At 43.8% G+C, this 27,287-nt stretch overlaps 1 pseudogene across 1 annotated transcript in view; it reads left to right on the top strand.

Annotated features, from left to right (window-relative positions):
* LOC310922084 (ribosomal biogenesis protein LAS1L-like) overlaps positions 1 to 26,488 on the top strand; it is a 40,129-nt pseudogene extending 13,641 nt beyond the window's left edge. The window contains exons 8-12 of the transcript XR_014592774.1: positions 8,375 to 8,590; positions 10,415 to 10,554; positions 10,998 to 11,374; positions 11,560 to 11,701; positions 23,923 to 26,488. The product of XR_014592774.1 is annotated as a ribosomal biogenesis protein LAS1L-like (transcript). The remainder of the gene's footprint in view (positions 1 to 8,374; positions 8,591 to 10,414; positions 10,555 to 10,997; positions 11,375 to 11,559; positions 11,702 to 23,922) is intronic.
* Positions 26,489 to 27,287: the final 799 nt, after the last annotated feature.

Below are 27,287 nucleotides of genomic sequence, written 5' to 3' on the forward strand. Positions count from 1 at the left end.
CAGGTCTCATTGTCTCATTCCGGGAAAAACTCTTTCTTATGTCAATTTCATGTGTTAGTCTTATGCTGATTTCATTTTGCTTGTTGCGCCGGAGAGCTGATGAGATCGCCAGCGGGTTGATGAGATTGGCATCGTTGTCACGAAGGAATTTCTTCCTTGCATTGGCAAGGAAGTGATTCTTATCGAGGTTGGCCAGTGTCTTTGTCTAGCTTGATGATGTTCATCCTGTCTTTGCAACTGAGACTGGCAGGCTGGGGGGAAACGATTAGCCCTATACTGGATTTCACAATTTTATTAACCTTATTCCCTATTACACATCAGGTTATTATTTTATACCCGAATTTTTACCCAAAATTTATCACAGTCCCCCACCTAATAATTCATCAAATTAAAAATTCGTTCCTTTTATTGACCTTAATTCTAGTTAAGATTGTACTCTTCCCATCCCTCCTGAGAGGATTCATCACTTGGTTCATTTTATTCTCAGGGTCCATCCCTTCTTCATTCTTTGAAAAACAAAAGGTCTGATCAAACTGCAAACACACACGATTATCACCCGGAGGCAATAAGTCAAAAACGATGGGTTCAGTATCAAAGGAACTTAGTTCCTCGTGTTTGAGATTCTTCCCTTCCTAATACAATTTTCCACCCATGTTACATATTTTCAGTTTCGTTTTGTCGTAGCACAGGGGATTCACTTTGTAGTAGGCAAGGAAAGTAGATTGCCTTTTTCCTCCCACCCATACAGTTTTGTTACATTGCTGACATGTTTGCACTGGGTAAGGAATTTCGAGTTCGCGCCTTTGTCTAATGAGTGAGCAGGATCCCTGAACAGCTCGCCCTTAGGACTTGCCCCTGAGCGTTGGCACTGGACCCTTTCTTCCAATTCACAAAGGTGAAATCGAGTGCTATTAGCTCAACAATCACCCAACTGCCTTTCCAGAGGACAATCCATTATCTGCCCGGTTTTTGGAGCTGTTAAGCACCATTCACACTTCGCGGGAGGATTCTCCCTCAGGAGTGCCCCTGGAAGGGCCCCCTTGACCCAGCACACGGCTAGACCCAGGACTGTCAGGATTCCCCACAGAAATACCCCTCTGCCTTGCCCTTCGCCCGTATGCAAACATACGGCGGGGTAAACCATCTTCTCGGCAGCAAGGGTGTGCTTCAGGGGCCCGTGTGGTCCTGATGGCAAACCTTCTCTTCTAGGTTGCCCACCGGGATAATTTGATTGTATCCCCTCGGCAAGGTACTTTGATGGTCCTCCGGCACTCAATTGCCAAAGCCTCTGCTTTAGGGTCTAATTTTCCCTTTATTCCCTTTTTGAAAATTTGGTACCACTCAGGAGAGTCTAATTCTAAAAGTCCGGCCCGAGTGGCAAGTATTGAGACAGTTTGTGTTATTTTGCTCCTCAACTAGACAGTTAGTACACAAACCTCTAGGTCGATTCCCTCCCCAACAATGGCTGACCCAAACCTGTTTACAGTATACACACTCAAAATGAAAGGAAAACATTCACAGTCTGGGGTATTGCAACTTATCTGACTGGTCATTTAGGTTGACGCCTGAGCTTGATTTTGAGTTCTCCGGGAGGGGTGGAAACTTTCCAGTCCGAGGTTTTTGGGTCCTCGATCTTCTTCACCCTTGATGAATGAGTCCAACCCTTCTCAACGGTTCGAACTGCAGTGTCGGTCGTGAGCAGCACTAGGAACGGTCCCTCCCACTGTGGAGCGAGGGGGGTTTCTTTCCAAGTCTTGATTAACACTTTGTCTCCCGGCTGAATCTGGTGGATTGGAAACCCGAGAGGAGCGCTTTGGGGAATGAGTCCGCGCCTTCGAAGCTCTTGTAAATTTTTGTTTACAGTGATGAGATAAGGTTGCAATTGCACATCCTCGACCCGGGGATGTCCCACTGGCATTCCGTGTTTGTATGGCATCCCATACAACATTTCAAAGGGGGACAGCCCCGTATCAGAGTGAGGCATAGTTCTTACATTCAGCAAAGCAAGGGGAAGGCATTTCACCCAGCACATTTTTGTTTCCAACATGAGTTTTGCCAATTGTGATTTTAAAGTTTGATTCTTTCTTTCTACTTGCCTTGAACTCTGGGGGTGCCAGGGGGTGTGATATTGCCATCTGATTCCCAAGGCCTTGGTTAATTGTTTTATAATTTTTGAGGTGAAATGAGTGCCTTGGTCTGAATCTATGCAATCCACGATTCCGTACTTGGGGACTATTTCTTCTAACAATACTTTGGAAACCGTTTGAGCTGTGGCTTTCGCCCTTGGGTATGCCTTTACCCAGTGTGTCAATTTGTCCACAATAACCAATAAATACCTATACCTTCTGACCTTTGGTAAATCAGTGAAATCCACCTGGATCCTTTCAAACGGTCGATATGAAAGAGGACGACCTCCCCAAGCCGTTTGTCTGGATCTGGACCGGTTCACTTTCTGGCAAGTCACGCACCCTTGTACCTCCTGTTTCGCCAATTCAAAGATACCCTTGCACCCAAAGAACTTCAGAAACTGGTTAGCCAGTGCCCGTGTTCCCCAATGGGTCTGCTCATGCAGACGTCTCAGGATCCCTCTGGCCGTACTTTTTGGGACCAGTTCCCTTCCGTCAGGCAACTTCCATTTTCCCATTTCCAAAGCTCCTCCCATCTCCTTGAATCCTTCAATGTCCTTTTCAGAGGGACATATTTGGATTTTGGAGTTCTCCTCCTCGACTACCTCGGGAATGCTTACTGTGAGCAAAGCTGCCCTTTTCGCTTCCTGATCGGCCAGATTATTGCTGCGCGTTTGAAATTGCAATTTGGTCTGATGCCCTTTCACATGTACCACCGCAATCTCTCTTGGTTTTTTGATTGCCTCCAAGATTTGTCGAATCATCTCCCCGTGTACCAAGCCTTTCCCCTTTGTGTTTATTAAACCTCTTTCTTCCCAAATCTTTCCGAAAGTGTGAACCACCCCAAACGCATATTGGGAATCGGTGAATATGGTCCTCCTTTTTCTTTTTAGCCTTTTGAGAGCCCTCAGGAGAGCGTAAAGCTCACAAGCCTGGGCCGACCATTCGGGCCTCAGGGGGCTTGATTCCACCACCTTTCCCGTTCTGCCGTCCACCACTGCGTACCCTGATTTCCTTTTCCCTTCCACTACTTTCGCTGACCCATCCACAAACCATTTTTCTCCCCCTTCTAATTCTTGATCCTCCAAATCTGGTCTTACTTTTGTCTGGAGTTCCACGATCTCAGCACAGTCATGCAACAGTTCCTCGGAGGGGTCTCCAAACATGAACTGTGCCGGGTTCTGTGCTGAGGTGGTTTTTAACTCCAATCCCGGGGAGCTGATCAGAATGGCTTCATATTTCAGAAGCCTGGAATCGGTCAACCACTTTTCTGCCTTTTGTTGTAGAATGTTTCTCACATTGTGGGGGGGTGTAAACTACCAGTGAGGCTCCAAAGGTGATTTTCTTCGCCTCTTCCACCAGGAGTGCTACTGCGACGATGGCCTGCAGGCACGTAGGCCATCCCCAACTCACGGGATCCAGGATTTTGGATAAAAATCCTACAGGTTTCCTTTTGCTGGCCCATTCCTGAGTCAGAACTCTCTGTGCAGTCTGTCCACTGACATCTACAAACAATTGGAACTCTTTGTTCACATCTGGAAGGGTCAGTACTGGGGCTGCCATGAGAACCTCTTTCAATTTTTGGAAATCTAATTCATTCTGCTCAGTTCACTTCACCCTGTCGGTGTTCAATCTTTCATACAGAAATCTCACTTTCTCACTGAAACCTTCAATCCACTGTCTACAGTATCCCAGGAGCCCTAACACTTGGCGTATTTGTCTCTTAGTTTTTGGAGCGGGTAAGGTAATGATTCTCGCGACCCTCTCAGGGTCTAATTTCTTTTTTCCCTTGGGACAGCCAATGACCCAAATATTTCACTTCAGGCTCCGTGAACTGTAGTTTGGATTTTGAAACTTTCAATCCCTTAGCTCCAATAAAATTTAGTAATTTCATCGTGCATTTCCTCACACTTCCCTCAGAAGGTCCAGCTATTAACAGGTCATCCACATATTGTAACAGTTTCGTCTCTGCCTCTGGGGTAAATTGAGTCAAGAGGTGTTCCAGGGCCTGCCCAAACAGGTTAGGAGATTCTACAAACCCTTGGGGAAGCACTGTCCATCTCAACTGCTGTTTTCTATTGGTATCAGGGTCCTCCCATTGGAAAGCAAAGTAATCCCTGCTTTTCTCATCCAAGGGACAAGTCCAGAATGCATCCTTCAGGTCAATCACACTATACCATACATCCTCAGGCGTGAGCCGGTTCAGTAAAGTATATGGATTGGCTACCACCGGAAACCTAGTCCTGGTTCGAGCATTTACTGCCCTCAAATCTTGAACTAGCCGATAGCTTCCATCTGCCTTTTTCACAGCCAGTATAGGGGTGTTATGGGGGAACATGCATGGCTCTATTGTTCCTCCCTTCAAAAGGTCATCGATTACCCGCTTCAATCCCTTTCTCCCTTCCAGAGGAATGGGATATTGTTTGACCCGTATAGGGTCCTCGGGGTTCTTGATTATGATGTGAATGGGATCTATTTCTAGCTTCCCAACCTCCCCTTTTGAGTGCCATACCTCTGGATTGATGTCTGCCTCATCCTTCTCGGTGAGCTTAAACATTCTTACCACGAGATCGGAGCTTCTTACAACTATGCTAATTTCAAGAGCGATAATCATATCTCTCCCTAGCAAGTTGTAATCAGCTTCCTCTACCAACAACAAATTTCCCAAGCAAACTTTATTCTCTGATTCAATTTCTACGCTTTTTATCACTGGTACTTTAAAAGGATCTTCTTTTGCCCCCACTACCACAACTTTCTCTTCACTGACCGTGCATCCCTCTGGTAAATGCTGCAAGGTGCTCCTTTCTGCCCCGGTATCCACCAGAAAAACGATCTCTTGACGCTGGGGACCTACTTTCAATTTTACCAGGGGCTCATTAGATGTCCTGGTCCCCAAAGTGAAGAGCCCCTGAGACCCCTAATCCTCCTGGAACAGCTTTTCATCTCTTATCTTTTTCTTGCAATCTCTCCGTAGGTGTCCTGCCTTTTTACAATAGTAACACTCAGGCAATTCCCTTCTGGTGTCTGGGGTTGCCTTGCGGGGGCCTGAAGGCTTTCGGGGTAAGGTCTTATACTTACTCGAAGCCTGTTCCTGTCTCTGAACCTCCTTCACTGCCGCTACCAAAACCTTGGCTTGCACCTTCTGCTTCTCATCCTCCCTCCTCATGTAAACTTTCTGCGCTTCCCTCAGCAACTCTTGCAAGCTTTTGTCTTGCCAGCCATCTATCTTCTCAAGCTTTCTTCGAATGTCCTCCCAGGATTTCGCTACAAACTGTGTTTTGAGCAACACCTCCCCTACGGGGGAATTGGGGTCCGTCCCAGAATATATTTGTAGACTTCACCTTAGTCGCTCAATCCATTCAGTGGGGGACTCATCTTTCCCCTGACATTCATTGAAAGCTTTGCTAATGTTCTGACCCTTTGGGATGGCTTCCTGAATGCCCTGGATTATGATATTTCTTAGGTCTACCATGCTCCTCCTCCTGTTCTCTGTTTGTGCATTCCAGCTCGGGCTAGAGCTGGGCCACTTTTGGTCCCCTGGTGTCCCTTGTGGGTTTCTTCTGTCCCAATCTCTGATACCCGCTTGTTTTATCATTTCCCTTTCCTCGTTGTTGAATAAAGACTTTAGGATTGCCATCAGGTCTTCATAGGTATAAATACTGCTTCCCAGGAACTCATCCAACCTATCTGCCACCCCAAAAGGATCGTCTAACAATCGTCCCATTTCTTTCTTAAACGCCCTTACATCTCCCGTGTTGAGGGGTACGTTGACAAACCCAATTACTCCAGGGGCCGTGGGTACCTCCCTCAGTGGAAGTAGGTTGTGTCCCTCATTCTCACTCTCTCCTCATTCATCACCCACCATCCTTGCTTTCAGTCGGGTTCTGCTAGAAGGGGGAGAACTGGTTGCAGTGGGTTGTCTCCCCCTCCCAGATTGCGGGGGCGGGATTGCCGCCTGTGCGGCAAAAGGGAGTCTCTCCTCTGCTCAGGACCAACCCTGGTGGCGGCGGCAAAAGTGAATGAGAGTGCTCCCAAGCTTGTGCAGGAAGGACCTCAGAAGGGGCTCTCGCGGCTATAGCGTCTATTGGCGGGGGCACCGCCGACGGACCCAAACCGGACGGAAGAGGCAAGAGTGGGGAGGGCAGCAAAGAAGCTGCCAGAGGGGACAATGGAGGAGAGACCTGGCTCCCCACCTGGGATGCCGGTGCCCCCAAGAGTTGGCTTGGAGGATCCAAAGGAGCCATGGGCACCACTTGCTCCGGAGAGGGTGGGGAATTTAACCCATTGTAGGGAGGTGGTAGGTGGTCCAGGGGTTCCCAGGGCTCGGTCCCAGTTCCGGGCCGCCCTTTCTGTTTCATCGGAAACAGGCCCGCTCGGGTGTTTAACCAGAGCCGGGCGTATTCCCTCTCCTCGGGGTCCGAGGGGCTCTTATTTTTCACATAGCGATTTAACTCACTACATACCCAACTTTCAAATATTCCCATTACTGGCCACGTAAGGTGGTTCCTCAATTCTTCACCACCCCACACATCCATGCAATAATAAATCATTTTTTCCTTGGATTTCCCTTTTCTTTGTGGACAGTCTCCCCAGTGTTCCAACATCCACCCCAAGGGACTATTTCGAGGGATTTTCATGGTTCCCTTTCCCTTACCAGAGGGGCACTTTTCTGAGGTCTTTTTCTGGGGCTTACTCTTTCTCTGTCCCATGTTTTTGCAAGTTCTCCTTACCAAATCTTTAAATTTCTCTGCGAGTCGACTTTTTCTGCCTGTGCGTTGTGTTTTTTTTTCTTTTTCAGGGGATGGGGCTTTTTCGATCACTCACCCCTCCAGCGAGCTGTGCCGGAGGTTCCTGATCGGTTCTCAATACTTTCGGATTCCTTTTGTACCCTTACCTTGGTCCGCTGGCAAAAAGGGTTTACCAATTCCCGAGCTCAACAGGACGTACCCTTCCCCTTTTTGCCCACTCTGTGATCGGTCCCCGAGACTTCCCTCGTCCCAGTTTTGACGAGCGATGTGAGAGAGTTTCACACGAAATCGCTTCCTTCGCGGCCGACCGTTCCTCTCGCGGGAATACGGAAATGCGACCTTGAAGTCCACACTCGCTTCGTGATCAGATCACGTCTCACACACTCGCCCGATCACCCGCTCAACCAGCAGTACTTACAGCTCCTTTTTCTGCGTGGATGTCTTCGTGCACGTAGACGTTTTACGAGCAATTTGCAAGCCGCGGCTTTTCCGAAGGCCCTTTGCCTTCCCGAGCTCTCTTTTGCCCCCGGATCCATTCTCTCCCCTGTCCTAATTTGTGGCTTTCTCGTTCCTAAATTTGGTTCGGAGGTTCGGGTGGAGCCGCGGCCTTTCCTCACTCACCAGGCTGCCGAACTCGGCAGGGGTACCCTCCTGGGTCGCAGGTCCCCGCAGCTTCCTCTGAATCCTAGTCACGGCACCAAATCTGTTATAAATGCAATGGCAAATATCGGATAAATAAAAGACAATTTATTAATAACAAAATATCGAGCACAAGAAAAATGAGAAAACCACAAATTAGGAGAATATCAGCGCCGCGCTGGGTGGATAGGGGTCCGCACCGCGGTACAAGACTCCCAAATCCACGCCGATGCAGCTTTCAGTCCAGCATTTTATAGGGTTTTTCTGCCCTTAGGCAGTCCAGGTGTCCAGGATGGGCTGAATAGTCCGAATTTCTTTTCGATGGCCTTCCCGGATCTCGTCAGGTCTCACTGTCTCATTCCGGGAAAAACTCTTTCTTATGTCAATTTCATGTGTTAGTCTTATGCTGATTTCATTTTGCTTGTTGCGCCGGAGAGCTGATGAGATCGCCAGCGGGTTGATGAGATTGGCATCGTTGTCACGAAGGAATTTCTTCCTTGCATTGGCAAGGAAGTGATTCTTATCGAGGTTGGCCAGTGTCTTTGTCTAGCTTGATGATGTTCATCCTGTCTTTGCAACTGAGACTGGCAGGCTGGGGGGAAACGATTAGCCCTATACTGGATTTCACAATTTTATTAACCTTATTCCCTATTACACATCAGGTTATTATTTTATACCCGAATTTTTACCCAAAATTTATCACATTTCAGGTTCAGTGAGGACCTCTGGAAATATCCTGGAATCAGTGATCTGAGAACAAACCTCTTTAGTTTGGAGCAAGTATCACACCTGTATTTCATAAAAAGATTACAAAGCACCAATTTCTGGCTTCTTTGTTTTGTTTTTTTCTTCTTATCGCAGCAAATAAAGATGTATGGCAACTCAAAATTCCCCTGACATTTTACTGCTTTTGGCAGCCTTTGTTGTCAGGCCTCCTTTCACGAAGTTTTACACAGATCCTAATAGAGAAAATGTTTATAGAGTTGAAGGAATGTTCTGACTCTTCAGAACTCTGGCCTCAGTTCTTGATCAACTGGATTTCTGAGTTGCTGACTGGCATTGCCAAAGTAAATGCTTGTGAGTGTGTCTGGAATTTCAGTGTTTAAAAAAGCATAAGAGTTTGTTCTGTACTAGTGTAAAACTATACTAGTAAAGTGGTGGGACCTATATACATAAAGTGCAGTAGCCTAATTAGTACATTTTGTCATGTGAACATAAAGATTTTATTGTTGCCTTTCTTAGACTTTTCAACCTACAGATTGTGCATGTCATGTATTTCTTAGCAAAAAATTGAAATTGTTATTGATAAGTTTGCTGCAGCCTCCTTGAGATAGGAAAAGCAAATCTTTCACAGGAAAGATCAGGCCATTAAGTGCTAATTTCTCCAGATATCAATACTTATAAGAAATAAGATCCTTACATGCTATCTGCTACCGTTATATGTGGTGTGTTATGAGATTCCTGTTCCCAGTTCTTTTCTCCCTTAACAGAAGCCTGCCTTTATGAGATACTAAATAGTGTTGCTGTCCTTAATTGATCCTATCACAGGATTTTTGTCTTCTAAACTTACACACAAGTAATAAGTAATATTTTGTTTTCAGTTCCTGACTCTAGAACTCTTAAAATTGGCAGACTGTATGTTTCATTCCAGAGATGGGCACCGAAGGGCCTTAATTATTCAGTGTCACAGGTTTCTGCTAACTGGATTTTTATACTGTGACTTAGTGCATCCTTGCAGAGGTTTGCACCCCTTAATTTTGGTGCCTCTTCTGTCCTCTCCTGGTCTGGCTCAGACTGCACAAAGATTTTGGCAGTCTCTCAGGCAATCATAGGTTAGGATTTGGTGCTTTCAGTCAGTGCTGAGCATATATATGATGTACCAAGATCCCTGAATGCTGCTAGTTCCCAGCTGTTAAATCTACTGTTTGCAGAGCTATCTGGAATGATACTGGGTCCCAGATACAGTATGCTGCATTTATTTGGGATAATACTGTTCAAACACATCTTATGGCTTTCCTGTCTGGGGTGACGTGCACAGGGCCAGCTTGGGAATGTCTGCACTGCTTTGTGGTCAGGTCTGGTGGAACTGTCCATGCATCGTCAAGTCCTTTATAACAACCTTGATATATTTGGTCAGTACATCTGGTCATGCACTTGGGCTAAAATGACAGCTTATTTGAGGATGTGTTCCAGTAAAAATGCAGAGGTGTCTCGGGTTTTGTAACAACAACAAAAAAAATAGTTTATTCTATTCCATCTGTTGAAACCCGGTTGGGAAAGTTTTTTTTCTTTATCTGTTGTAACTCCAGGAGGGAGGGGATGACTGCCTTTCTGATAAAAAGCCAGCTGTTAAAACCGGGTGGGAGATTGTTTCTTATCTCTGCTCACCCTCCCATTACTTCCATGGGGATATCTTCTGTTAATGAGCCATTAAAGCTCACCAATGACATGACACATTACATCATCCCATTGTGAGATGTTCTACCCAGGGAGAAGGAGCCAAACCATTTCCACCTAGATAAAAAGGAGCCACAAGTGTCACCAGACATCCAGTGTTCCCACGGGACTCCTGAAGGAAGACCGGACCCATCTCTGGACCCTTTTCTCTACAGGACCACATCTCTACTTCCAACAGGACCACATCTGTCTCTCCAAGAGAGCTTACTTTTGGACTACTTCCAACACCCTGACCAACAAGGTGTCAGGTTGTATTCTGACTCTGTCAGTGGTCTTTTGTATTATTGCATTTATTTTATTTTACTTTTTTTTCTCTTCCTATTAAATTGTATTTCTGACTTGGAGTGTCTCACTGGTTTTGCTTTCAAACCACTACAAGAGGGATGAAGGGCATATTTTTGATGAATTTTGAGCACCCTGTTGTTTTCATTATCTTCTTTGAAGGGAAGAAAAGACAACAGTGCAACAAGCAGGTGTCTGTGAAGGTGCTGTTCCTCCATAAAGTTCCTTTGCAGTGGATAAGACTGACTGACTGATAGTTGCTTGCAAGCTCCCTGCTGGGCAACCCTACATCTTCTTCAGCTGTAAGTTTGATGCTGTGACCTAGAAAGGAATGGCAAACAGTGTTGTGATTACACGCAAAGAGAAGAAGGAAAAGAATTTTAAAGGATTGCACCTTCAAAATGGAAGCAGAGGTTATCTGAGGGGGTATTTAAAGAAGCAACCTGTTCAAAAGCAAAGTGTCTTGGTAGAGATGTGATAGGTGATAGGAATTTACCACAGCTCCCAACTTCTATACATGAAAGCAGCAAAGCAGTAATTCAGTTAGAAGTATCCCAAGTCCTTAATTTTAATCACAAAGATGGAGTATTCCAGCATCCACTGACCAGGGGATAATCAGATTTTGACTGTTAGATTATCTGTGTGAGCCAGCTGTCCTGGAGAAAACAAACACTTAAAAGCAAAAAAGACTCCAGATGATTTATGAAACCTTTTTAAGACTTCCATCGCCCTTTTTCCTTTCTAGGATCTTTACAATCATGAGACCTCGCTTGCCATGTTCTTATTGGAAGAACCTTCTCTATCTTGCTTCCATTTACACAGAAGGAGGTGCCCCCTTATCCAGTCCAGGCCTCTCTTCAGATGGCAGTGAACAGCCAATTTATACTATAAAGAGCTTACAGTGGAGAGCCAGGCAAGAAAATCAGGTTAAAAATCAAGGGCAGACTGTAAAGAAACAAAATGTCCCAGAGAGAGACGATGGTGTAGAGGAAGTGAAAGAGGAGGAAGAAGAGATGGTGACTGAAACAAATCCTTTGGAAGGACTTGCTCATTCTGGTACCATGGTGGCTATTGCTGAGAAAAGGGCAGCACTGCAAGGGTCTGCCTGGCAGATCACTGCAGGTAAAAAGTGACTCTAAGACTAAGACTCTAAGATTTAGACAGTCTATATCACTGACAAATGTTAATTGAAATGCAAAGACATCTCAGCCCTTTGGGCCTGACCACAATTAAATTGTGCTTCAAAGTCATCTAAATGCCAAATTACTGAAACTCAGACTTCTTGTTTTTGTACTGTTTTTATCTAGATGAAGTATGATGGAAAGACTTTCCTCTTGGGAAACTCCCAGGTCAGACAGATGACCCTGATGGTTTCATGTTGGATAATTATTCTAGTATGACCCTGCTTGATCAGCCAGTGAGGGATGAGTAGAAGTCTCTCAATACAAAGTGAGTAATGGTGTGGGTGAGACTTGGCCCCTGAACCATGAAATGCATTTCTCTCTCTGTGCCTTTTACTATACCATGTGAAAAATTATGGCTGAAATTTCCTTTTTACTTCTATTTAAGTAGTTTGACCCAAATATCTACTAGTGTCTCTAAACCTAACCCTAATGGTATCCTTTGAGGATGCCATCTTCTAATATTGCTATCTTCACCCCTCCTGCTCTTTTTAAAAAGAAACAATTCCAAGGATTATGAAATACTGCTGTTTAGCAGCATTCCCAGCAGGCTTGAAAATTGAAGTTTCTATTAGCTGGGGCTTTGGTTGATCTTCAATATGTTTGCAGTGCCCAGTGACCTTTCAGAGCTGTAGCTAGTAATTTAGAGCTGCAGATCTGACCTCAGTAAAGAAACACGGATTGTCCTGGAAATAACGGGGATATTCTATAAAGCTTTAGTCAGATCACCTTTGTCACTAAATGAAGCTTACCCAGTTAAAGCATCCTATTGGAGATGTTTTAATAGGGTCATTATTTCACACTTTGAAGTCATAGGAACTTGTGTCGGAGTCCAGGGCATCCCTCTGGGCACCCTGGAAAGTGTAGAGAGGCCTGGGACCTGAAGAAGAGGGTCTGGGGTCTGTGCAGGGGAGTTTGCCTGGCACAGAGCCCAGGAAGACAGTCTTTGATTTTGGTCCATGTGAAAAACTTCCAAGCAGAGAAGAATTGCAAGTCACAAATGTGTAACAGATAGTAGTGTAGTTATCACTGTGTAGAAAGTTTTGTAGTTTTGGGGTTTTTAGAATGTAGGTGCAAGGGGACAAGATGGTGGAATTAGGGTGGAACCCTGAGTTCTTCTTCTTCTCCCTTGGCATCCATCTTCTGCAGTGACATGGGCACAAGGTAGTTTGACAAGATTGGGTCAAAGTGGAAATGACCCTTCTTGTATAGGTGTTAGGCATTGGCACAGAATTGTAAATAAGAGACACATAGTTATCTGTATAAAAGCAGAGTGACCTCCCATCATGGGGGGAATCACATCATGTCTGAGCTGCTGTGAACACCTTGGCTGGACACAAGGAACTTGTAAGATAAGAAATAATAAACAACGTGAGAAACCAAGAAAACCAAGGCCTTGAGACTCCCTTCATTCTTGCACCGAGCACAGACTCAGATTCAAAGCCTTCAGAGGTTAGAGAGGGAAAAACATTCCCTCGAACCCACTCAAACGACCAGCCTTGAAATCTCGGGTGAGAGAAACCAAAACCCAAGAACTTGAATGCTGTAAGCTGTCAAATCAGTTTCATTGAAGCCAGGGATACCACTAATAATAATAGAGGGTTGGATGAAAGCAACGCAGGTCCGACCACTGTGGTTACCACTACATTCTTCCTTTATTTCGTGCAGAATGGCGGCTTATATACATTTCTACATAGTTTACAGATTCAATAGCTTTTTCATTGGCACACAACAGAGGAAAGAATGCAGTCACACAATATTTGGTTTACTTTTAAGGTGGCTAACACGTGCCTATTAACAACTCTATTCAGTGACCTTCAACACTCCATTATTTTTCCCAAACACCTTAACATCTAATTCTAACTGTGCCACAATTTACCAAGTAATTTTTCCTGCGTCACAGGCTTCAAGGCCTCAACAAGGCCTCAGGTCAGGCCTCAGTTAGGGTAGTTCAAGATCTAAATATAAATCATGTCCTCCTTCCCTGAGGAAATCCGTAACAAATCCCCCTTTTACTTTTTGAACTACCCAGATTGAGTCAAAGGCGTGACTAATTGCATTTCGCATACATTTTAACACACAGGGCACAACCATTAATATAACTATAATAACAATAAAAAGGAAGATTCCAAAATGGATCAAATCTTTGGTCCAATCAGCAAAACCGAATTAATTGATCCACTTATCAAAAGGAGTATCAACAACTACAATCTTCCCCATGTTATTTCTTAGATGTCTAAGCTGTTTGTAAATTGAACGAGAGTGATCTGACAAATTCATGCAGCACATGCCTTCAAATTCCTCACACCCATGCCCTTGAGCAAGGAGAAGGAAGTCATTGGCAGCTCTGTTCTGAAGCACTGCATGGCGGACGGTTGTAACATCCGCAGCGAGTTCATTCAACATATTAGATGTTATATTAATTTGTTTTGATGTCCAACAAGCTAAGGTTCATAACTGGGTGAGAGCTTGTGCTGATGCAACTCCTGGGGCAAAAATCGATGCTACTATTACAGTTGGGGGTCCCCACAATGATACTGAAGACTTACAGTTGGAATCTAACTCAAGAACATTACGTTTAGATCATCGGGGTGTTTGTGAAAATTTTGTAATTTGATGAATGGAAGGAGCAAACAGGATCAATCTCCTAAAGTAACATGAGCCCCCTGCAGCTCTCTGGGGTACTGCAGACCACGTTCGATCTCCACAGATGAGGAAAACTCCAGGTGGCAATTTTCTTGCAGCATCTCGTGGTGGTGCTACAAGCTGTGTCCAATTGTTGCAGCACTCTGTATTGCTATAATACAATAGGGATTTAGGAAACAACCAAGTGTTGCCAACTTTGGATTGTCGTAGATGACCAAATGTCAAACAATAATTACTTGGTACAGAACCAAGGAGATCAAATTGCTGTGGCTCAGTACCTATTATTTTAAGATCTTGCATGATTGCAACAGCTTGTGCTCCTAAATAGTTTCTTGGGATTTTATGTATTTCACATCAAGTTTCAGAATGGGTGCGAGTGGACCCAACAGGCTGATGGCATCATGCGTTCCAAGCTTCAGTCAAATTAGAATATATTTTGGCCTGAGTCCAGTTTCTGAACTCTGTCATCAAAAGCAATGGAACTCAAATTAAACAGGTTCGAAAAGGACTGGATGGTGTCGCTAAAGACAGACAGAATGACTCTTGTCCAGTTCAATTGGCCCATATGACCCACATGTTTTCTCTTTTGTCAGTGTTGAGCACCCCAAACACACTTCCTGTCAGGACAATGTGGAGAACAAGTAGTTCAATCCACAGCATTTTGCTGGTACTTTTGGTCTTTTTCTCCAGTGTTCTGTTAAAAATACTTATAACTTATAATAACTTATTATAACAACTTCTATTAATATACCTACACAAACTACTTATTTCACACACTATAAAATTAATTCTGATCAGGCTCAGGATCGTCAGAAGGCCTTCCAGGTAGGTTGTTGTTGTCCAGATTGTTTTCACTGTCCGATGGTATTCTTGCCGGAGGACACGCACGGGTAAATCGACTCGGCACCCAGACAGGACCAGCTTCTGTAGACACACACATATATCCACGACCATTAAACAACACTTGACTCGGTCCTTGCCACTCACCCGTACGCATGTTTTTATAATAAACATAAAGTCCTGGAATTGCCTGCGGCCTTCCCTCTTTTACTGCTTGTTGATGTATCATGACTGCAGGTTCTTCTTGACCTTCTGCTAGACGTAAATAATTTAAGGTAAATAATACTTTTGACAATCTACTAACTACATCAATGTCATCGGTCTGTTTTTGTTTTGCAAGATACTCTTTCAGGGTGCGGTTTGCTCTTTCTACAATAGCTTGACCTGTGGGAGAATGAGGGGTCCCTGTAGTATGTTTCATCCCCCCTTTCTGCATAAATCTGGCAACTCGCTGACCAACATAGACTGGACTGTTGTTGGTCTTGATTTCCACAGGCACACCCATGACTGCAAAACAAACAGACAGATGCCTCTCTACATGCAAAGCTTTTTCCCCTGGCTGTGCTGTCGCCCAAATGAACTTAGAATAGGTATCAACAGTGACATGGACATATTTCCAAACTCTGGAATATGAGTTACATCCATTTGCCACAGTTCTAAAGCTTTCAGTCCCTTTGGGTTTGTGCCAAGCCCCAATCTGGGCCTGTGATGACTGCGTTGAGGGCAGGCACGCACAATTCCTTGTGCATCACTCAAAGGAATCTGAAATTGCCTGTGCAAGGCTCGTGCATTTTGATGAAATGTCTCATGGCTGTTGCGAGCCTTTTCAAACTTGTTTTGAGGGGGAACATGGACAACACAGCTGACTGCAGCATCAGCTCGTGCATTGCCTTCTCCCAAACCTCTGTTGCATTGATGGCTTTGGATGTGCATAACACAGAAGACATGATGACATTGTTTCAGCACACTTCTCAGTTGCAAAAACAGTTCTCCAAGACGTTGATTCTGGGTTTGCCTGAGGAGTGCATCTTCAATTCTCTGCACAACTCCAACCACGTACAAAGAATCTGACACGACATTGAGTGGTTCCTTGTTCCAAGTCTGCAAAGCCCAACACATGGCTTTCAACTCAAGGGTCTGAAGTGTATCTCCTGCTTCACCCTTAATTACATGTTGCAGCCATTCCCCTTGTTGCTGCCAAACACATGCAGCCTTTTTTGTTCTTTGACCAGCATCTGTAAACACTGTCCTGCCTTCCACTGGTTTCAGCGAACACAAAGGCCTTTCCAACCATCGGTGACGCATGATCAGATGCCACATCGGACCTTTTGGCTGCTTGTTGTGAACCACACCTACAAAACCCAGCAATGCTTCTTGCAATGCAACTGAGTGCCTCAACAGCCATTCCAAGTCTTCATCTTTTGCGGGAATGCTGATGTCTGCTGGTTTTTTCCCATCTATTTCTACAATTCTGTCTCTGCCTTTTCTTATCAGTGTCGCAAAAGCGTCCGTTCTGCTCATGACACGACACTTTGTCTGCACAGGCAGAAACACCCACTCAATTACAATTGCTGCAGAATCGAATTTTTGGTCAGATCAGTTTTCCCCATTTTTCTTTTGCCATTGAAAGACAATGGCAAGTGGGCAAGCTTCAGCGTTGGAAAGAAAAAGTTACAATGGAAGAAGTTCCACACTACGGGGACTCCATCCACGTTGAAGTTTTTCGGACACTTGCATTAAAGCTTTTTGTTGTTCGGGGGTACAAACTCGTGAACTGTTGGCATCACTGCCACAAAGCCATGGCAGGAATGGTACCAAGTCATCATTGGTAATGCCTACAATGATTCGAACCTATTGCAGGTCTCCAAAAAGTTTCTGAGCATCATGCAAAGTGGTGATGTTGTCATGTAAGGTAATTTTCTGGGGATGAATCTGCGCATCTGTGATCAGCCAGCCTAAATATTTCCAAGGGGCTGAGCACTGTATTTTTTCTGGCGCAACTGTCAGTCCCTGATGCTCTAATTGCGAAATCAGCCAGTCTATTTTTGTCTTAGGCAATGGCCTCTTTCTGGCAATGAGAATGTCGTCCATGTAATGATAGATCAATGTGTCAGAGAAGTGTTGACGAATTGGTTGCAAGGCCCAGTCGACAAACAACTGACACATACATGGGGAATTTCTCATGCTTTGTGGTAAAACAACCCACTCATATCTTTTTGTTGGAGTAGCTCTATTAATTGATGGCACTGTAAGAGCAAAACGTTTAGTGTCTTGTGAGTGGAGCGGAATAGTAAAGAAACAGTCTTTTAAATCAATGACAACGATGCTCCACCCTTGCAGTATCATGGTGGGTGCTGGCAGGCCAGGTTGCAAGGCACCCATGGCCTGCATCTGTTCATTGACCTTTCTCAGGTCGTGCAACGGTCTCCATTTACCTGATTTTTTCAGAATGACAAAAATTGGAGTGTTCCACGGACTGACAGATGGTCGAATGTGTCCAGCATCAAGTTGCTCTTGAATCAGCTGTTCTGCAATTTGCAGCCTTGTTTCAGTCATGGGCCACTGCTCGACCCATCCAGGATTGTCAGTCAACCAGGTGATCTTCAGAATGGGTGGCTGCTCTGCAGTGGCCATTAGGAAAAATGCTGATCCGTGGTTAAAACCAAGCCAAGCTGGGACAACACATCTCTGCCCAACAGTCCTGGAAGCTCGACATGCAAAGGCATGATGTGGAGTCGTGCTACAACTCGACCATTCTTGAAAATGATGCGAATGGGATCTGCGCTGATTGCAGAAACTGTCATTCCACCCACTCTGATGACGTGGTTGCTCGGAGCCTGCAAAGGCCAATCAGGAGGCCAATACAATTGATTTATTATAGAAATATCTGATCCTGTGTCTAGAAGTTGTTTTAGCCTTATTTGATGAGAACCACGCTGCAATTGCATGGTTCTGATTGGGCGATTTTTCAAGTCCAAGGTAAAGAAGACATCATGGCCAGTGGAGCCAAAGCCTTCATCCATTCTTTGTTTTTCACGTGGCTCTCTTGGACGTTGGCAATGTGGCATAAAACTTTCAAGAGCTACAATTTGAGCAATTCTGCTGCCCTTGGGAATTGTCACAGGTGGTTGCAGGGCATAAGCTAAAATTTGAACTTGTCTGGTAAAATCTGCATCAATGAGTCCTGGAATTACAATTACACCTCGTTTGCTCATGGAGGATCTGCCAAGGAGCAAACCTTCAATGAGAGACTTGACACTGTACATTGGGCCACAGACATTGGTGGGAATCATTGTAACTTCTTTGTCTTGTAGAGTGACTTCTGCAGTTGTTTCCACATCCACACCAAGACTCCTCCAAGTGTCAGGTTTGTTTTTAACTAAAAATCCATTGCTGGGATTCTTCTGGGTCAGGGCATTGATTTGTGTCTTTGTGTGGTGCCACAACGCGCTGCGTTTGAAGTTTCCCGATCTTCGGCAAACCTCAGTGGCATGATTGTCAAGGTTGCATTTTTGGCACCACACAGGCTTTCGACATAACTGTCTAATGTGGCCTGTGTCTCCACATCGATATCAAGTTACATTGGTTGACTGGTTGCGACGTGAAGACTTGTTCTTGGGTTTGCTATTTGTCAAAGCAGCAGCAATGATGTATCCTTGGTGTTTGATTGCATCGTGCAGGGTTGCCATGAATGCTGCATTCTGATTATTTTGTTCTGCTCGAGTTGCTCTCACTAACATTTCATCAACGGGGCTTCCCTGAGGAAGTGTGGCTAGGATGGTTCTGGTGCATGAATTGGCATTTTCAAAAGCTAAAGAACGAAACAGATGTTCTTGCACATCTGATGTCAAATCTGTTGCATCTTTCAAAGCAGCTGCCAATCTGTCTATAAATTGTTCATAAGGTTCAGTGGCTCCTTGTTTTATTGTAGAGTAAGGTGATGACTTTTTCTTGTCTGGGACCAGCAGCAGGGCTTTGAGAGCCAGCGATTGAGCCAATTGATGCATTTCGACAGGATAGGTGAGCTGCACAGCAGATGAAGTGTACGCTCCATGCCCAGTCAGCATGTCGGGCTGGATTGCATAAAACGGATCACCCACTTGTCGATGCCTGCCGGCTTCCTCTGCAGCCAGGTGCTTCCATTCTCGCTCAAAAATGAGAAGCTGTGACGGTGTGAAAAACAATAATGCAATGCTGGTACAGTCAGCTGGGCAAAGGAGGTCAGCGGTGTAGATGTACTGAATGATGTTTCTCGCTGCCTCTGATCTGAGCCCATATGTTGTGACAGTCTCTTTGGCTTTCTGTAATATTTTCCAATCGTATGGTTCCCATTTCGCTTGGCCGTTAGCAATTAAAACAGGACAGGAGAGGGCATTTGTGTCATCCCAATCTCTATCCATGATTGCTGCCTTGGCAACAGCAGCTCGGCGTTCATCAATGGGATTTGTTGTAAAAGCTGGCATTGACACTGAAAAAACAGGTGGCATTGCTGGTGAAGATGGAAAGGGGCTATGGTCCCTCTGGGCTCTAAGTTGAGGGCTTGCAGCTGTCTGTTGCTCTTGTCTGTCGCAATGGTGCAACAGTTGAGCAAGTTTGGAGATGACTTGATGCAATTCAGATGAATGCTGTTTGTGTTGTGAGGCAGTGACACGCTGCGATTGTCTCTGCAATCGCTGTCTGCCACGAGTTGCAAAGGCAGTGACTTGATTGTCTGAAGCATCCGAGTCAGTGTCAGAGTCGGAAGGGAGGGGACATCCCGTTGGTTCGGGGTTGCGCGACCACGTCAGTCTCTCTGTTCTTGCAGCCGCTGCCACTGTGGTTGCCATGGGCGCCGTGGTTGCCAGGCGCTGTGAAGCTTGCTTCTCTCCCCGTGGGGGAGGGCAAGCGTTAGGCATCGCTGTGCACCACGGCGAGTGACGTATTCGCGTTGTTCTGGGTCGCTCTGTGCCCACGCCCACTGACGGTGGGTCTGCTCCGCCTGCGCTGCCACGTCCCTCTGGTCTCCACCTCGCGTTCCACCTCTGTGCTGCATCACTTGGGACTGCCCATCTCCGCCCTCGGCCCCGCCTGAGTCCCCGCCTGTCTCCACACCCAAAGAGTCGGGCAACTGAGCTATTTCCGGTTCGCTTTCAGTCTGTCTCAGCGGCTGAGGAGACAAGTCCTCCGCCTGAGTCACGTGATCGAAAACATCCTGCGGGGTGGGGCTGACGGGAGTGATCAGACCGCAAATCGGGCGGTTGTAAATGCCGAAGAGTTTTGCAACTTTGTCAGGTTTTTGGGACGAAAGGGATGAGGTTTCTGTTTTTGCCTGTTCTGCCCCTTCAAAAGCCTGGATCGCTGCTGCAGCCGCTTTTTTCTCAGCCAAGACAACTTACAAGGTACGATTTACTTTTCACCACACAACAAGGTTGCGAGCGACCTTGCCATCTTTCCCTTCGGAAATTGCCGAATCCCAAAGCATTTCTCCAACCTCCCTCCATTCTGTTGTACTGAACATCAAGGATGGCTTGTGTAACTTTCCTTTTTTCCTGGCCCACAGGGCCAACTGCTCTAACTAACTCTCCTTCAGTTTTTCACCTCTCCTAGAGAGAATATTGAACAAAAGCCGCACCGCTGTACTGAGATGGGAATCCATTTTTCTCTGAGCTTTCTCTCCCCACTGCAGCTTACCTCCTGCCACAGGGTGGCACTGACTCTTTTCTCCAGTCAGAAGGCCAGCAGCGTAGCGCCAACCCTCTCCCTCCTTCCACTCAGTCTGTCCAGTCTCGGTTCGAGTCAGGTCCAAGCAAGGAGTCTTCAAGTGAGAGTCCTTACCGCTTTCAAGTGGTATGTATTTATTGACGTCGAGATGCATGGGGAATAATTTCACCAAAGACACGCATACTTCTTAGGGGATTTGCCTCATTTTTTAATTTTTTGAGGTCTTACATATGCATGACATTCTATAGACTCTTTTCATACATATTCATGTTTTGATCCCGCCCATCCTCGCTTGGTATGGTAATTACTCCACGCCCTTCTGGGCATGCTCAGTCTTTAGTGGTGGTGGTCTCCAGGCCGTGGTGGTGGTCTTCTTTTATTTACTTTTTCACTTTTATTTCTTTCATGTGTGCTTTGGCCCTCTTGGCACAATTTCAAGAGAACATATCTTAGAGTCCGTGTTCTTCTCTTTATCTGTGCCCTTAACCCTGTTATTCTGTTGTTTAGGCTAATTTTTCTAGTTCATTTTCTGATTATGCTGAAGGTTTCATACTTGTAATGTTTAAATATATGCGAAAGGGTAATAGGCACAGTGTTACTAAATGACATCTCATATATTCTAAAATACTATTTGGAATATATTTTAATATATTGTATATGCTCTTTAATCTACTATAAAGGATCAGTTGAGATTTCTCAAATCTATGCCTCACAGAATATATATGAATTGTAGTTATTTTCCTTAACACTCGATTGAACAATTTTCTAATCACTGATTCTTTTCTGGGGTTGGTGGGCCCAATCTAGTAGCTATGTGAAGAACTGAGAATAATGCTATCTGGGGTATTTCATTGAGAAGAAATCTTGCACATGTTCATATTTTCACATATTCAGAGTTGTGTTCAGATTCCAAGCTTCCAGTTTCAAATCTGAGAAGGACTTCCATTTTTCTCCATCCTCTTGGTCATCCTCTCTGGCATCAAATTACTGACCTGCCCTTATCAATAACATTCTGTTCCTTTGGAGGAAGATGTCCTAGACTGCATTTTGAAATATTATTTAGTCATGGTGAGGACTGACTGTATGTTAATTTCAGTCTAAAAATCTACAAGCCAGATTTGTAAATTTCAGGCTGTTTTTTGAACAGTGTAATGTGTCGTGCAACTCATATTTCTAGAAAATATTCATATAGAAAATGAGAAAGCACATACCAAGCCAAAAGTAATGTGTTTCTGCATCTCTTTGTGTGGGGAAAAGTGCATACGGTTTATTCCACTCAGATTACAGCCTGGTAGGATGCCAAGGAAAAAAGTCTTGAAAGAAACATGAGGAAAATCTGTTGCTACCACAAATAGAAAGGAGCATAACCTAATTTATTCCTGTAGCTGTGCCTGGAAACAATCCAGGTTTCATCAGGAGTGCTACAATGGCAGCTTGTTCATTATTCTTATCTCCCTTGCATAGCAGCTTCTCCATTTGCCAAAGGATATGATATTAGAAAGGTGGTCTGACTTCTCCAAGGCAGAAGGAGATTTTCTTGACTGCTTATATTTTCTTCTGTGTAGAAACATTGTCCTTTGTCTTGTAGCTACGTGGGTTTTTTGCTTCCTCCATCAAAGGTGTTTGTATGGCCTGTTCCAGAAGGGGTATTTGCAATTTACTTTTTGGTATTGCCCTCTAAGTTCTCTGTCTGCAGAGAGCTGTTCTACCAAGCTCATGAAGGGAGGTAGTAAAGGATGGTATGAGAGATGGTGTGTTGGGGGTTAGGTTTGCTCCATTTTTTTTTTTACTTTAAAGAATTTTTTCCCCATAAATTACCAAGGAGACTAAGTGTTGGATACTTAAAGAGTACTTGACCAAAACCAAAAGGATGGCCAAAAGCTCGCTTGGGGAGTTTTTTTTCTTATCTGTTGTAACTCCAGAAGGGAGGAGGTAACTGCCTTCTCTGATAACAAGCCAGCTGTTAAAAAACGGGTGGGGTATTGTTTCTTATCTCTGCTCAGTCTTTCACTACCCCCATGGGAATATCTTCTGTTAACACACCATTAAAACTCACCAATGGCATGACACATTTCATCATCCTGCTGTGAGATGCTCTACCAGAGAGCAGAAGGCAAACCATTTCCACCGAGATAAAAAGGAACCACAAATGTCATCAGGCACTCCGGTGTTCCCATGGGACTCTCAAAGGAAGACCGGACCCACTTTGGGACCCCTGGCTCCACAGGACCATCTCTGCTTCCAACAGGACCACATCTGCCACTCCAGGAGGGCTGACTTTGGACTGTTTCCAACGCCCTGACTAACTGCTATACCTATTCCCAAAATCTTTGCCTGACAGCCTTTTAATTGCAAATTTATAATAATTTGAAAAGGGGCAGGGAGGGGCTTACATTCCAAGGGAGACTCCAATCTTCCTTGGCAGATACCTGTCTATTCAAACCAAGACATGGTGAAAACTTGATGTTTTACTTTGAAAACACCCATAAGGTGATAGGAAAAAGCATCTGCAGCATAGGCGATGGGAAACACCCTTTCTAAAAGCAATGCTCTTCTTTGTCTTTCTGCAATTCCTTCCTCCCAAAAGACTGTGTTAATTTTTTAATGGATTTTCTGGTGTATGCTGTGCATGTGTATTGTCAGACTTCATGTTTAGTGTTGCTGAGGCAATCTCTGAAGCTTTGAACAGCTGTTGTCATCCCCAGGCAGATGTTTTGGGTTTTGTGATAAGTATACGTGCTTTTTATTGGCTCCCAGTGTCACTTTTACCTGACAGCAGGAGCAAATTCATCAAATAATGACAATTTGGAGAGTTTTCTGAGGGTGGAGTTGCTGACATGCTGTTGCTTTAGGGGTTGCATCCTTTAATGTCTCTGTAAGTCCCATGATTCTTTCTAAAGCCATAGAAATGGGTAATATTGTAAGATTTGTAACTTGTGAGAGACTGTTCTCATGTCAGTTGCTTGCTGTGCTGGCATTTCACCTGAGCTTGTATTCCTAGCTGCAAAGTATAAATGAAGGTTCAGATGAGAATTGTTCTCTGGTTATTTTTGCAGTCATTTTTCCCTCACAATTGTTAGTACCTGGTCATCCTTCTTTTGGTTTGTGCCTTGTACCTTTCATGTTTCAGGACTATTGCCACTCTTGAACAAACTGATTAAAAACTAAGGACATACCAGTGGATAAATGTTTCAAAGCTAAAAATGAGAATTTTTTTTGAAATAAAGTGCTATCAAAATTACTTTGGTAATGTGAGCTTCCAAACCAGCCCACTGCTAATGTGCTTTATTCTCTTCCTCACAGCTCTGCAGAACTGAATATTCCCATGACAGGAGGATTGTTATGGACCCAGAATGACTTCCATAAAATAAAAAGTGGCCTTCAACTTTTCTGAGACAGCAGCAGAGTGCTCTGTGACTTTTAGTATTGCACAAGTTAAGTGGCATGGAAGATCTAGTAATGGTGGTGGGAAAAATAGTCACTCCAGGAGAAGTTGTTGCTGTGATTTATTGATTTTTACCATGTAAAATCAATGTTTTATAAAGATGTTGTGTTTTAAGTTGCATGTACAGTAACCATGGACTTGCTTAACCAGTTGAAGTTTGCCAAATACAGTTAAGAGTACTTTGGAATCCCTCTATGTTTCTTAACTTTTTCATAAATAAATACAACTGACTGAAGGCAAACCTTGCTCCTGGATGCTGCTTCTCAGTTTTCACTCTAGAAAGTGTCCTCTGGCCCTCATTAGCGAGACTATTGAGCCCTTCTTATTTCAGTGATGCTGATAGTGTCCTGGAGGAGTGATTGTGCCAGGATAAGATTGTGCTACAGTTTTCACCTGTCTATGATTTCACATGAAGCTTCAGGGATCAATCCTAGCTAGAGCATGGCTGAATGCACTTGTGAAAAACAAGGTTCACTTTCTATGTAAATTTTAAGAAATATATTTAATAAAAAAATTAAGACAATTAGGAGATAGAAAAAAGCAAAGTACGGCTGGCCGGATGACTTGGCATTTAGCCAAGTCCACACCCTGCCATATCAGAGACATTCTTTAAATACCCTTTCTATTGTATCAATCTGTTGCATATTCATATTCTTCCATAAACTAGTTTCCATATTCCAGGAACTGTTTTGCATGGTCTCTCCTTGGGTCCACCTTTTTAAAGCATGCGTGTTTTGTGGCTGTGTCTTCATTATCACCTCCAGCTTGGACCTTGGTCCATACTTTCTTCAGATGGTAGATGCTGATAGTTGGTATATCAGTAGTAGAGTCTTCTTTACATGTTCACTGGATGTTATCCCAACCAAACAGACAGTTTAAGCATACTTATATCAATTACTACCACTATGCCTAATTTTCTTTACTAATAGCAGAAATAAAAACTCATATCCTTACCACAACGTTATTAATCATATAGCACATATCTTGCGAAAAGCCAACTTTATAATATACATTTATAACACACTGATACATAAATACCTTTGAAATGTTTTTGTCACAATGTTTTTTCAAGTGATAGTCTTGAAGCCACTACTGTCTCTTTTTGATTGAAGTGTTTTGCTTCATGATTGAAGTGTTTTGCTTCATGTTACGTCTGTTCATAATTTTGTTGATATTTATGATCAATACTGTGGTGTTTGCTGAGAGCTGGTATGATTACTGCAGAAATGGACTGAACAAGTACCTTGCTGGAAAGTTATTGAGAAAAATGGCTTCCAAATAGTTTTTCTTAAATTCAGTTTTCTTTACTTGTTTTTCAGGTTCTTCGAACTTAAGAAGTTTCTGCAGTTACCTGTCAAAAACCCCAGGAGTTTAAGTGTATATTTATTGCAGGACTCCTCAGCAAGAATTTGTTAAAGTGCATCTGCTAGAGGGTAAAACAGAGGCTTTCTCTGAGTCCATCTAGTAATTTTCAGGTTTTACAAACTAAACAGAAGGAATAACACATCAGTAGGAAGGGATACAAAAAGGGACATACAACTTTAGCAGTACATTGCATAGGGTTGAAATGCATGTTTAGAACAGCAGCTTCACAGATGCTTTGGACTGGCTCTGAAGTAAAGGCTTAGCTAGATGTCCAGAATGGAAGTATTATTTCTTTATTCCTTCTCTAGTTTTTTGTTATCCTGCTCTACTGCAGTTGCTTGCTACCACACATCCAAAAATGGAACATACATTGCATATTTCCTTCTGTAAAAGCAAGCAGTGCCAATGCAAAAGGGAATAAACTCTCTTTCTGTTATGAGGGATTTTTCATGGAAGCTCTTCCACTTTCAAGTATTTTTAGAAATACTTCTTTTACACAGTAGTTAATTAGGTTTATTTAGTGTCCTAGGGTGATGTTATGATGCTTGTATCCCCAACGGTCTGTTCTGTTTGTGCTGTATATTGACTTCTGTACCTTTAAGACTGGTTCTGAGAGCGAAGCAGGGAAAGAAGAAGTGCGCAGTTTGTTTTGAGAAAACAGCCTTCACTCCTACACATTTTTTTCTTCGGGCTCTGTGTGTTCGTCGGAGGCACGGACAGTGGCCAGACAGAGAACTTTTGCTTTTAGTTAGTTTAGCTAGCTGAGGCAAAGAAGCTCCCTGGACTGGTTTTTTTTTTTTTTCCTTTTTTTTGGAACTGTTTAAATCTGCTCTGGACTGAAAAAAACCCAGAGGAGCACCAAGGGCTCACACCTGCGGCCCACCAGGGCCTGGACTTCTGGAGGAACTGAGACTGGTGGGAGACTGGTAGAGCTGAGCTACACCCATGGCAAGGACTTCCTCAGTTTTGCCATCTCTCTTCAGAGCGGCAAGAGGTTTTGTTGTTTCATATTATTCATTCCTTATGCTTATGGGCATTTTGTTTGTTAAATAAATAGTTTTTTCCACTTTTCTCCGAGGAAGTTCTTTTCCTGAACCGTCCGGGAGTAGGGGCTGTTTGGGTTTGCTCTCCAGAGGAACCCCATTCGGAGGTTTCCTCCCAAATTTGCCCAAAACCAGGACATTTAGGAAATTCTGAGTGAAAGGGATTTGTTCTTTTATTACTGTGTTTATCTGAGTATGAAATTACTTAAATTACTGCATTTTGTATTGCAAACAAGCATAGCAACTCAAATAAGGATGTGTGGTGCTAGCACATACTGTACCATCTGTAACTTTTTTCCTCCTTGGAGGAAGTGCACTTGGTAAAGTCATGTGCTGCTACTACTACTACTACAATACCTTGATCAGCTGTAGTTACTGCCCTGTGTACCTGCTGTTACCCCACCTAGAGAATCTGGGAATTTTTTCAGTCAATCAGCTAAAAAAAAACCACCAAGAAATCACTTGGACAGACTGCAACAGTTGTTTTGGGCACAAAAGCTTTTTGGGGGTCTTGTCTAAAGAGGGTTGAAAAATAAAAAGCTAGAAACAAATAATCCAATGGCTCTCCATTTTATTAAATAAACAAAATTTATATATATATATAAACTATAACATATTTCATATTATTAAATAATTGGGCAAAACATTTAGATAGAGCAGGAGGGGAACAGATGATAGCCTATACTTCTTTTAGATTCTTGCAATTCTTTTAATACATTTACAAACTTTAAATATAGACCAAAATCAGCAATATTGTATAATGACTCTTCAAAGGCTAACCAAACACTGACATAAGAATAATTTATGTGATGGTG

Source organism: Zosterops lateralis, assembly GCF_965231275.1.
Source record: "Zosterops lateralis genome assembly, chromosome: W".
Classification (NCBI taxonomy): domain Eukaryota; kingdom Metazoa; phylum Chordata; class Aves; order Passeriformes; family Zosteropidae; genus Zosterops; species Zosterops lateralis.